General features: G+C 35.5%; 1 pseudogene across 1 annotated transcript; it reads left to right on the top strand.

Annotated features, from left to right (window-relative positions):
• The first annotated feature begins 10,409 nt into the window (after nucleotides 1–10,409).
• On the top strand, nucleotides 10,410–13,444 carry LOC103343470 (putative disease resistance protein At1g50180; annotated as a pseudogene). The gene is made up of 2 exons (XR_016127267.1): nucleotides 10,410–11,550; nucleotides 11,977–13,444. The product of XR_016127267.1 is annotated as a putative disease resistance protein At1g50180 (transcript).
• Nucleotides 13,445–14,118: the final 674 nt, after the last annotated feature.

Raw genomic sequence — 14,118 nt, 5'->3', positions numbered from 1 at the left:
ATAATACTAGGTCAACTCTTATCTCATATGACAACCTATTTTAAATTTAAATTTTCAGTAAAAGTTTAAATGTAAGGATCTATACTGGAAGAACTGAATAATAAATAGTATGAAGAAGAAACCCAAAATAACTGCTTCCTGGACTTCAATCTTGCTGGGCTACGATATTGGGCTTCAAATCCACATAGAAAAGGACCATGGGGCTCGGATATGTCGGCCGACAACACCGCCTCACTGCAAGCACGGCATGCCCTCCTGAATTCTTCGAAGGCCTCACTGCATTTGTTTCCGAGAAAACACACCTACACACCTCCATATTTATTATAAAATTCACATCTCACTCATCATACAATTGAAATACCTACTCACTCATCATACAATTGAAATATTCTTGGTCCTCATAGTCCGACACAATGGAATACAAGGACAACTCCATCATTGGCGGAGGCGGTTCCACCGGATCACGACGTGGGGGAGTATTTTCCTTCGAAGGACATAATAATGCCATTATTTCGACACGGAACGCACTTGGGGCATTGTTCACTAGAGGAGCCATGTGTAATGGTTTTCCTCTTTTTTGTTTTGCCTTGACTAATCTATTAAAAAAAAATTGGAAATGCAAGAAATATATATAAAGACATTAAATTGAATAAAACGAATTTTTTTTTTTTTTTTTTACCTCGTTGCCAAGATTTTGACCTCTTCGAACATTTATCGACGACCCTCCGACTTCGATGGAAGATGACATTTGTATTTTTGCACAAATGAAATTTTATAGTAGAAAATTTGGTGTGGAAAGTGAAAAATATTGGAAGGAGATGAGTTTTTATGAAGATTTGGTGTGGAAAATGAATAAAATGGTTAGGTATTTGTAGGGAAAAAATACATAATTTTTTGGTATTTTTTTTAAAAAAATTCAGAATTTTTCTAATTTTTTAGCTAAAAACGAGGACCGTCGGATTTTTGGAAAAACGATCAAGCGTCCTGTTGCGACACGTGGTACTTTACCATTGGATTCGCCGTCGGACGCAGAAATCAAATTTTTTTACCGTTGGCGCGTGTAATTCACGCGCCAACAAAAAAATTTGCTTTACCGTCGACGCTGCGATGTCACAAGACTCGAAGCCGGGAGGAAGTTGCCCTTGGGCCCGGCTGGTGGGACCCAACTAAACCAGTGCTTCTCTTGCTGGAGCCATCTCAAGCTCGCCAGGCCTTTCCCCAATTTGGGTCCTACTGGACTGCTCTAAAATAAATTCTAATTCTGAATTATAAAAATACAAGCACAATGATAAAAACTCAACTTTGTTCATAGACAAATCAAAACATTCTCACATACACTCTTGTTTCTTTGATTCAATGATTTCCATTAGTTCAAATATGTAGAATTATGATTTTAGATCTACATGATCAAATGTTACGTCATATGGAGTTTGTAGCAATTTTTGGTATATTTTTCTTATTTGTATTTAATTTCTTATGAATTTGTTAAAGATAAAAACAATAAATAACAAGAAAAGGACATGTGTTGCTATCTGATAGGGCCACATTTATGAAACGCTGATGAAGTGGCTTTAAGAAGCTAACACATGTCAATCTTCAACTATTTCATTTTATTTTTATATAATTTAACTTCTAAAATTCACAATAAATAAATAAATAATTAGAAAAATTCATATGAACTCCTTGTGACATTCTCTTCACAGTAAAGCTCTACAAATATAATTTTGAATTATAAAAATATAAAGCAATAACAAAATTTCATATATTTTATTGATACTTTATTATTGTATTAATACATAGGTAATTAAGTAACAAATTTTTTTTGAGGATGAAATTAGCTCGTCAAAAATATACAAGCAATTCCAACGACGCCAAAATGCCCTTGGAAATAGATGACTACTTTCGACAAAGAAAGAAGTTTGTCAGAAATATACAAGCAATACTAATAACACCAAAATACCCTCGCAAATGGACAACTACTTCCGACACAGAAAGTAGCTAGTCGGAAATATACAAGCAAATTCCGACAACGCCAAAATGCCCTCGAAAATAGTTGACTATTACTGAGAACTACTAATTTTCGTCAGAAATAATTGACTATTTCCGAGGGCATACTCAACACCTCGGAAATAACCATGACATTTCCAACAACAATGGCTTTTGTCGGTAATACAACAAGCGCCAAAGCTTCCCGCCAAAAAAATGTGTATTTCCGACATACTTTGAGACTTTTTCCGAGAGTAATTTCACAGTCGGAAATAAAATGAATCATGGTGACATATTTCCGACGGTCAACGTTTTTTAGTCTGAAAAAGCACATTTTCCTACGACATTTGGGCCCCCTCGGAAAAAATTTGTCGTAAATGACAATTTTTTTTGTAGTAACTCGGTATTTATACAAATCAAATACATATACAGAGTGATTACGAAATATATAAATTATACAACTTATGCATTCCTGTAGTTTGTATGAGGCTTATTCATGAATTTGACTTCTTTGGCTCTTATTAGTTCCAATTTCCAACTCTCAAATGGAAAATGTAAAATATAAGAGAAGAAGACAGGCAGTGGAGGATTTTAAGATGATGCCACGAGCCCAAGCCAAGACTAACAATGGCTTGTACTTGGTGGAAAGAATTTTCAAGGCAAAGTATTTTTCGCACGGTGAGTTTATGAATGCTGTTATTGGCAAGTCTTCTTTTTTTAATTTGGAAATCTATTATGTGGGGAGACAAGTTATTGAGAAAGGCATGGTACGACGAATCGGCAATGGCATCGCGGTAAGGATATTACAAGATCGATGGATTTTCAAAATCATCCACTTTTAAGCCATTATTCACCACTAAAGTGCAACCATATGCAACTGTTTCTGATCTTTTAACTGGTTTGGGGGTATGGGATGTGGTAAAACTTGAAAGTCTCATTGGGGACGAAGATTGGGCAGCGGCACTCAGAATTTATTTGGGTTCTTTTGTACAGGCGGAGGACAACAACTCTTAATAAAGGTAAATTTGGGAAACAAAAGATATATTGTCTAATGTATTAATAATATTGTTTTAAGTGTAGAGAAAGTGACACATATCATAAGGAGAAGGGAGAAGGTCTAAAAGAGAAGGTTAGAGAGAATGTTGCTAGAATTCCCTTATTTTTGGTAAATACCAAGAGGTATCTTCACACCCAAATGGTGAGATTAATCATCGTTCGGGGTTTGGCTTGCCCCTAACCACAAAGTGCTTCCAACGGGTTTTGAACCCCTACTATTGAAGTACCAGGTAGCTCGTTAGCTAAAGGTAGCAGTTTGCCAACCATTATATTTAGTTACTAATAGTAGGACAACTCTATTTAGTTAATAATACTAGGACAACTCTATTTCACATAGCAACTTATTTTAAATTTGAGTTTTCAGTACAAATTTAAAAGTAAGTGAGTATATAATTAGGATATAGTAGTTGTAATATCTGAAGAATTCAAAAAATAATAATAAGAAGAAGAAACCCAAAATAAGTTTGCTTCCACAACTTCAATCTTTGCTGGGCTACGATATTGAGCTTCAAATCCACATAGAAAAGTACCAGGGGGCTCGGATATGTTGGCCCTCAACAACACCTCGGGCCATCGGCTACTTGAATTCACTGCAAGCACGACATGCCTTGCTGAAAATTCTTCGAAGGCCTTGCTGCATTTGTTCCCGAGAAAACGCAACTACATGCATTATGATATTGTTATTATGTCTGGCGTGTGAATTAATTAAAAGGCAAAAGCATGCCACCACTTTCTGACTAGAAGAAAAGTAACATGCCATTATTTGCTCAGCAAAGGTGTCTATGTGGATCATGCCGTGTTGAAATACACACTGCCAAAAACACATCATCACATGCTTTAGTTATTACTTTAACCTAGTCTTAATCATATATATCTTTTTTACACAAAAAAGCTGTCGAGACGACTCCCATTTCAAACAGAACACGCGAAACACGATCTCCATCGGGTTAGAACACACTCCGGTGCAGGCGTTATTGAGAAGGGGTTGAGCAGGTCTTCAGGTCATTCAATCCCAGTACTTGACTTTTAAAGTGCAATATCAGTCCTTGGATGACTGGCTACACCAGCACCACCACAGAATTTCGTTCATTAAAAGGCAACAGCATGCTACCACTTTTTGACTAAAAGAAATGTGGGCGGAACAATATGAAATATGAATTTAAAGATAATAATAATTCTCAACAAAATTGTAATAATCAAATACAATAACAAATTTACATGAAATTAATGTAAATCAACAAACACAAGTAGAAATACTAACAACTTTAGCGATTGAGGCTTGCAAGAATTGCAATGTCCTAAAGACAGATTTCGCCCCTACCCTTGTGCTCGCAGTTCTATAGGCGTCCGTCTCCCAGGATTCAACAATCGATAATCCTAAATTGAAGCACTTCAATTTAAGACTCTGGCGAACCAATTATATATTTGTACTCTCAAAACACTTAGGAAGGAAACTTGAAGATTGATACTCTAACATATCATGGGTGGGGAAAAACTCCTATATAGTGAAGAAGAAGGTAATGAGTTTATATAGAACCCATCAGGTATCCATCAATAGACACAACTTTTGATGGCAAAAGATGCTTCTATATTTGATAACCGCATTCAACAAAGCAATTGCTTTTGAATGCGAACAAATAATATCAATTACAATGCAATTGTTCGAGCAAAACGGACTCTTGTATATTTTCACTCAACCATAAATTTAAATATTATAATATTTAATTAATATTATAATTATTAAATTTCCAACAATCCCCCACATGAGTGAAAATTTAAGAAGAAATTTGAGAGTACTGGTGGAAAAGAGATGCGTCTGAAGAGGTGTCTTTTGGACTTGAACCTATCATAGTGAATACCTATCGGATTTACTTGGTGACGCAGTGGATATAATGAACTTGAACTGTTCACCGCAGTAGTAAACCGAGACAATAGGAATCACACATCTCCAATCCTAATATATTATGGTTCATACGGTTGTGTTCATTTTGGTCCTGAACAATTCCCGGATTCATGAGAGCTTTAGAGAACTTAGCCATCTTGTTCTCATAAAAGCGACCCCACTTCTACTCTCACATAGGTGACACGCTGATTAAGAATAGTCTGCCCTATTCCTCTTATTTGTAAGATATCAGTATCATTAAACATAAGTACCCTTTATACTTCTGCAGACAACACACTTCTTCCATCATAGGAATGAGGTATAGTGTGTTTAACAACTTTGAATCATGCCCAACCAGTTTGCCTATTGAACCTAGACCATGGGATCTCCAATCAACTGGGTTAGGTTTCCGCCCGGCTGATTCATTCAATATGTTGGCTTTAACCTCATTCCCCTCGATGCTCAACTCACTCTCTAGTCCAACCTTTTAAATATTGGATCCACTAGGTTGACTATAAACTAATGGGTGTGCACATTTCCATCTTATGAAATTATATTCATTCGAGTGGAGTTGTTTTTTTTTTTTTTTTGTTTTTGTTTTTGTTTTAAAGTCCTCCATGCATTTTGTTGGGACTTACTAAGTAATTTGCCAACTCTTCAGTAGACTTCCCCCTCTTTGAAAGAGCAAATTACTTTTCCATTCTTACACGAATATGAGATTACAAAGATAGTTAAGCCACCCCCACAATTCTCTTACAATTGTGGTTGCTATTAAACTACCAATGAATTTTCATACCTTAAGAACTTTGCAATTAAGTCTAGTGCAATTTTGCAATAGACCCCCACATTTTCGGATTCTCATCATTTGTGTAATTTTGTTACACATACAAACCATTGTATAGTTTGAAACCTCACAATTACAAACTTAATTCTACAAAATAGGGCTTTACCCCCACATAGAAATATACCATGTTTCTGGTCATTTCAACAATACTTCTCTTCTTGGAAGTATTCGTCAATTGTGTATGTCAAATATAGACAATACACTGACATGCTTTCCCTTCTTTAGGAAAAGTTGAAAACCCAAATATTTGCAATCTTTCTATATGCAATCCAATATGCCAATTGCATATCTCAATATCAACCCAAAGGCTTATACACGTTCATATGAACATATCTCTTCTAATTTTGAAATTATCAAATTGGCAAACTTCTGTAATTCAACAGCCCATCTCTTTTTTCTAGAAAATGAATTTTCCAGAAAATTACAACCTTACTTGTCTACTAGACAGACTCCTCAACTAATGAGCAATTTCCAAGTTGTAGATTATAATAAGCCCAAACAATGTCCATCTCATAATCCAACTTGTTTTTCCTCCACATGGTATCCATGAATTCAAAATCCATGAACCAAAACAGATACAATACAGACATCATATACATCACATCAGTTTTTCCAGATTTCAAATCTAATAAGCATATCAATTTGAAATCACTGAAATATTGTCTTTTTTTTTTTAGTTAGCATATGCAACGGTTTGCATCTTTCCACCATGACCTTATTTTCCAGATCCAAACACAAACTTTCCAATAAGGCCAAACGAACTTTCTTTTCGACAAACTTTACATACACAGCCATTTCGCATGCATGCATCTATTCACTAAGTAACTGTCTTGCATTAGAACCAGTTAACATCATGCCTGGAATATTAAGCCCAATGCCTCCATAAAATTCCAGATGAGCGGTTAACATCTTTTGATGACCGACAGAATCTTTGCAAAAGATCAGACAATCTCCATTTGAAATTATGCCTACTGTCTTGTGCAATTATATGTTAACGTCCATGCAGTGGGTGAATGAATCTTACTTCCAGATGCGACACAATGGTCCCTATGCCCTTGTATACTTAATATACATCACCAAGCATATCAACTAGGCCCATTTTAAACTTCAATGTAGAATTCAATTCCTTTCTACAAAGGGAACTGCACGCATTTTGGTAGAAGACCAGCCCCACCAAAATTCCCATAGAAAATAAGCTTTCCTTCCTGTAGAAGATGAACTCCGATTCTTTTCATATTTTCTTATTGTTCCATAAATAATTCTGTCTTTAGATTGTGGGCGGAACAATATGAAATATGAATTTAAAGATAATAATAATTCTCAACAAAATTGTAATAATCAAATACAATAACAAATTTACATGAAATTAATGTAAATCAACAAACACAAGTAGAAATACTAACAACTTTAGCGATTGAGGCTTGCAAGAATTGCAATGTCCTAAAGACAGATTTCGCCCCTACCCTTGTGCTCGCAGTTCTATAGGCGTCCGTCTCCCAGGATTCAACAATCGATAATCCTAAATTGAAGCACTTCAATTTAAGACTCTGTCGAACCAATTATATATTTGTACTCTCAAAACACTTAGGAAGGAAACTTGAAGATTGATACTCTAACATATCATGGGTGGGGAAAAACTCCTATATAGTGAAGAAGAAGGTAATGAGTTTATATAGAACCCATCAGGTATCCATCAATAGACACAACTTTTGATGGCAAAAGATGCTTCTATATTTGATAACCGCATTCAACAAAGCAATTGCTTTTGAATGCGAACAAATAATATCAATTACAATGCAATTGTTCGAGCAAAACGGACTCTTGTATATTTTCACTCAACCATAAATTTAAATATTATAATATTTAATTAATATTATAATTATTAAATTTCCAACAAGAAAAGCATTCTGTCGCGAGCATTTTTTGTTCTTTCCTCCAAGTTACCTCACTCGGTGAAAATAGTAATTGTATTGCATTATTATTATTAGTACTTTAATATATTTATACACCTGTCTGTTGTAAATTGTCCAAATATGCAATAAAGTCAAAAGTTTATCAAGTGGTGTTTTTTGGTAGTTTCCATCACGTGAAGTGATAATTACACTATCGTTATATGGGCTGCTTTCGGCTGGAAGAGATAAAGAAAATCTCTTCTTCTACAACCTTTACTGATTTATAATAAAATATAATTTATATTACTATTTCTATTGCATGCTGTCATAAACCTCTCCTATATTATCTATGCATTTTAAGTTGATTTGTTTAGCATCTCTTACTATTATCTTTATGTCACCGTCAGTCAATGACATACTTGTGATTTAGAAAAATTAGACAATATCCCGTTTGGTTGGTTTACGGAAATTACTTCCCATGTCATTTATCAAGGAATGAGAAATTGAAGATTATTTTTTCATGTTTGATAATGCTTAGAAAGTAACCGGGACATATCACTTTATTTACTTTTTCATGTTTGTTTTGAGTATGAATAGAAAACAAATTTCATATAATTTTTCAATTATACATATATTAAATTAAATTAAATAGAATGTTTTTAATGATATATTGTAATTTAAATTGTTGATGGAGACAAAATGATCATAAAAAAACATGTTATTAATGCTGGCTCATTTTTCCAAAGTTTTCCATGGAAAGGGAAAATGAGAGGATTACATTTTCCTCTTATTTCCCCATATTCTAGGCAATCATTTTCAATGCCTGAACTTACAAAATATGGGAAAGCAATTGATTTTCCATCTCCTAACTTCCTTTTCCATGAACTAAAAGCAAATGAATCAATATTGACGGTCGCCACACAATTTATTGACTAGACGTATCAATTTTTAATTCATTTATTGAGCTACTTATTAAAATAAAAATAAAAAAACAAAAACCGAGATTGAAAACCATGTCAACTATTATCTCTCCAAATAAATAGAAAAGGATGGGACACAAAGAAGAAATTTACAGGGTGGTGGTAGTGTGGGAGTGTAGGGCAACGGATGATATAAAACAAAACAAATATTGAGGGAGAAGGAAAGAGCCAAACATGAGAAAATGGAGAGCCATATGAGAGAGAAATGGGAGTTGGGTAGGAAGTGGAGCAGTTGGTAGTATGGTCACTCCCTCCTACAATGGAGTTTTATAACATTTTCTCCTTTCGTTTCTAAACAACCAAAAAACATATCAACAAGTTAAAGCACTTTAATAAAAAATAATTATTAAAAAAATACAGAGTTTCGACCGATGCAATAATTCTACAGAATAAAAAGAATTACAACTTGCTTCAATGTGAGATAATGCTATCGCTTTGTCTCAAGAAGTGTTTGTATGCGGTAAGGTCTACTTTCACCAGAAGTGCTCACCTGAGGACCAAATTTTGGGGGACTCTGAGCGCCAAACACATCTCACCCGTTGGATTAATCCAACGGTGTTTAGTATAGTAGCTTTGAATTCTCCCAATGAAATTCAGTCCGAGCAAAGCCATTGTTTGCATTGCATGTAGGGGTGGCATTTTAGACCGAAAAACCGAAAAACCGCAAAAACCAACCGACTATTTACCGCAATGAAACCGCGATCGCGGTAAACCGAACCGCATTTGCGGTATGAAGAACCGAACCGCATTTGCGGTTGCGGTTGACGTATTTGATTTTCAAAACTTGCGGTTACCGCAAACCGCAAAGTATAGCTAATCTATGTTGTTTTATTTGATCTTATTATAATAAAATATACTAAACTATGTTGTTTTATTTGTAGATAGCATTGGTGCTCAAACAACACAACAATGTTATTCAAATCCACTCACCACCAACACTTGAGTTTGTAACTTTAGTTTGTAACATTGATGCATTGCATTTTTCTTTTAGTTTGTGACTTTAATTAACTTTGAATTATATTTTTCTTTTTAGTTGTAACTTTAATTCATTTTGCTTTGCATTTTCCTTTTGGTTTGTAACTTTAAAGGATTTGGAATTTGAATGCTTAAGAAGTTTAACTTTAATTGGAATGCTTGAAATTGTAACTTTAATTTTCTTTAGGTTGTGAATGCTTGAGAAGTTGAGGAGATTGTGAATTTATATATGCTTGAGAAGTTGAGAGGTTGTGTATTTATTTATTTAGGTTGTGAATTTATATTTTTGTGAATGCTTGAGAACTTGCGGTTTTAAACCGCTAATTGTAACCGACAGACTTTGCGGTTTACCGCAATGCGGTAAACCGCAAAAAGCGGTCGGTTTGCGGTTTCAAAAATCACCATACCGCAAATAGTCGGTCGGTTTGCGGTTTGGGCAAAAATTGCGTTACGAACCGCAACCACCTAATTGCATGATTGGTTTGCTTCATCAGTTGATCAAATTGCTGGGTGACCTGTTATATTCATTAGATGGAGGAGATGATAGGAAAGAGATTAGAGAGACAGGAGTTGGATCTTGCGGGTTACAGAAACGGGTTGGAAAGTCTATATGGGTCTCACTTTTGGTTACTAAGACTACAAGCCGTTGGATTAATCCAACGGGTGATATGTGTTTGCCGCTCAGAGTCCCTCAAAATTTGGTCATCGGGTGAGCATTTCTGCTACTTTTCAAAGCTGGCATTGATTGTGGAAATATCACAACAATTATGGGACAGGGTGGGGCGGAGACTTGGTTGACTTCTGCCCTTGTGCTACTTCCTATATGAACGGAACTGAGACTTCCCCACTAGTAAGATTATTTTAACAATCCAAAAATAAAAAACAGAAGAAAAAAGAAAAGCTGCTACTATGGCCGAGGGTGTTGTTTCAATAGTGGTTCAAATGCTCAGCAACCCTATCATTCAGGAATTGAAATTCTTGGATGGAGTGGGTGATAAGATTCAGATTGGACAAACCCAGCTACAAATCATGCAAGGCTACTTGAAAGACGCAGACGCAAGACAAGGACGAAATGAAGCAATACGCATTTGGGTGGCAAGTGTTAGAGATTCTGCTTATGATCTTGAGGATGTCATCCAAATTTTTGTATTAAAAGTGGCTTCCAAGAGGAAACCAAATGTTTTGACACGGTTTACTCGCATCTTCATAAAAGGAGTTAATCTTCATCATATTGGCTCAGACATTGAGAAAATTACAACCAAAATTTCACAGTTGAGTTCGATTTTGCCAAGTTTAAACCTGCACCAAACAACGGAGAGTGGAGGTGGCACTTTTTTTCAAAGGCAACAGGAACGGAGGATAGCTTATACTCATATTGTCGACCCTCACGTGGTTGGGTTAGCCCCTGAAACAGAGATATTGGCTACGCACATTTGATCAAAGAGAAAGGTCCTCGAGTTGTTTCTATTTGGGGGATGGGCGGGTTGGGTAAAACCACTCTTGCAAAACAAGTTTATCATCATGGTGAAGTTAAGCGTCATTTCGATTGTTTTGCTTGGGTGTGTATCTCTCAACAATGCCAAGCACGGGAAGTTTTGGAAGAAATTCTTACTAAACTCATTTCTCCTAACAATGAGCAAAGACAAGAAATTGCAAAATTGAAGATTGATCAAATAGCATAGTGGCTTTGGAATACGCAAAGAGAAAGGAAATGTTTGGTGGTGCTGGATGACATTTGGACCAGTGATGCGTGGAGCTCTTTGCAAGCTGGATTTCCAAAGAATGAGGAAACTGGGAGCCGAATTTTACTCACTACTCGCAACAAAGAAGTTGCTTCGTATGCTGACAAAAATGGTTTCCTCTTCGAACCACAGTCGTTGAATGATGATGAAAGCTGGGAACTGTTTGAGAAGATTGCAATGTCTGAAACAAAAGGTAAATCTATGTTCTCACACAAACCTTTTATTTGTACTTTTCTTGTTTATCAATTAAGTGTGTCAACTACCTTTTTCTTTGTGACTCCAACAAACTCTGCAGTTCATGTTTATACTTTCTATTGGTTGAGATCTTTATATTTCTAGAAACTAATTTAATTTAATTGTATTAAACTTTATTTTAATTATTTTAATTACCAAACAATGGATTCGAGAATTTACTATACCCCATATTTAGGGTGTGATGTTCTTCGATGAATTCGAAAACTCATAAAATTGTAGCCCAAAGAAAAATCAGAAACTTACGAGTTCTAGAGTGAAAATCATTGAAGTAAATGAATGATGGAGTGGAACCATTTGTTTTGTAGACTTTCAGTGCAATTGAGCACATGTAGTTAATTCATTTGGTCTTAATATTATTTTTCAGACCCTAAAATTTATGAACAGAAGAAAGAGCTTGGAATGGAGATGCTTCAACATTGCAAAGGTTTGCCACTAGCCATCACGGTGCTCGCAGGACTTCTTGCTAGAAAAGACACAGTTGATGAGTGGAATGCAATGCATAAGAATGTTTATGCATATATAAGGAGAGGCACAGACCTTGGACCCGATTACATAGGTGAAGGATATGAAGGTGTATCATGGTTATTGGAATTGAGTTATGATAACTTACCATATTACCTAAAACTATGTTTTCTCTACTTAGCCCAATTTCCAGAAGATTATGAAATACCGGTGAGTACATTGACTAAACTATGGATGGCAGAAGGTTTTATATCATCAGCATCAGCTGAAGTAATGGAAGATGTATCATATAGGTGCTTAAGGGAGTTAGTGGGTAGGTGCATGGTTCAAGTTGGAAAAAATGGTTCGAGTAAGAAGATCAAGACTTGTCATCTCCACGATCTTATGAGAGACTTATGCATGTTAAAGGCAAAAGAGGGGAATTTTGTCCATATTATCAATTATTCTATAGCTTCGGGGGCCAAGGAAACTCCAAATGGTAGAGTTCGAAGACTTGCCATCTATTTGGACAAAATGGTTGATACATATGGTCGGGGAAAAGATGAAAATTATGGACATGTTAGGTCTTTGTTATACTTTGTCCCAAAATTCTCGGACTTGGACTCAAAGGTGACTAAAAACTTAGTACGGTCACTATTAAGGAACTTCACAATGCTTAGAGTATTGAAGTTTGAAGGTATGGATGTTAGAAAGTCGAAGTTACCAGATGAAATTGGGAATCTAGTGCACTTAAGGTTTTTAAGTGTAAGGGGTAGTGTTATTCGAGTGGTGCCATCATCTATAGCAAATTTGGTATGTTTTCAGACTTTAGATTTACGTACCCTGTGGGGGACTAAAATTCCAAATGGAAACGTGTTTTCCAAGATGGAAAAATTGAGACATATATATTTACCCAGATTTCAGAGTGCAAGAGAAAACGTTTGTTATTTGCTACTGAGGCAGTGAATTTGCAGACGGTAGTCAATATTTATATTCAGGCATCATCTGATCTAGATGATTTTGTTAAACTGACCAACCTTAGAAAATTGGGAGTCATCATATTTGACGGAGGAGAAAAAAAGGAGAAAGGGACAAACATCATATTTAAGCATCTCCAGTCTTTATCGGTGAACTCTTGGTTGGAGGATCTAGCAATACCATGGAACATAGTATTAACCTGTCCTAATATATACAAGCTGCATCTAGAGGGACGTATCGCAGAGTTACCAAAAGACCTCATGTGCCTTACGACCTCACCAAGCTTACACTGATAAGATTTGGTAATCTCAAGGATGACCACATAAAAGTATTACAAAAGCTGCCAAGCTTGAGAATGCTTTTTGCTATTGTCGGGATTTTTCCGGCATCTCTTGTTTGCTCAAAGGGAGGCTTTCCATTTCTCGAATGTCTCTATCTTTATTATTTGAGAAAGTTAAAAGAATGGAAGGTAGAGAAAGGAGCCATGCCTAGTCTTTGCAGATTGCAAATTGGGCATTGCTTAGGATTGGAGGCAATTCCAGATGGGCTCCAACATATTACTACCCTCAAGAAATTAATCATCGGAATGACGCGTCCTGAATTCTGTAGGCGGCTTGGGGAAGGAGGAGAGGATTTTTACAAAATCCAACATGTTCAGTCTGTTATCATAACAAATATTTTACCAAACCATCCGGAATAAATGGTATGTTAAATTTTGTTTTTCTTTCTGTTTTTCTCTTTTTTTATTTATTTTTTTCAAGGGAAAAAGAAGTAATTGTTTTTTTCCTCTTTCCACTTGAAGGGAAAGAGAATTTGGGGCGGAGCAAAGTGTGTGTGTGTATATATATGTAGTACATATAAAGAGTTTATTTTTAACATAATAAATTCATTTTTAAATTCATTTTCCTGGCAATAAATTCCTCATTTATTATGTTAAATAAATTTAAACCATTTGATTAATCTAACTAATTGAATTATTCCATATCATCATAATTACCCTAATGCAAAGCAAAGCCAAGCCCCTGAACGTTAACCATTCGAATATCTTTCGCCAATTCTTTGGCTCTTTTCATTTTTTCATTTTATT

The sequence above is a fragment of the Prunus mume genome, linkage group LG5, assembly GCF_029339155.1.
Source record: "Prunus mume cultivar Tortuosa linkage group LG5, ASM2933915v1, whole genome shotgun sequence".
Taxonomy (NCBI): Eukaryota; Viridiplantae; Streptophyta; class Magnoliopsida; order Rosales; family Rosaceae; genus Prunus; species Prunus mume.
The sequence above is the reverse complement of the archived record's forward strand: the minus strand, read 5'-3'. Positions and strand labels throughout refer to the sequence as shown.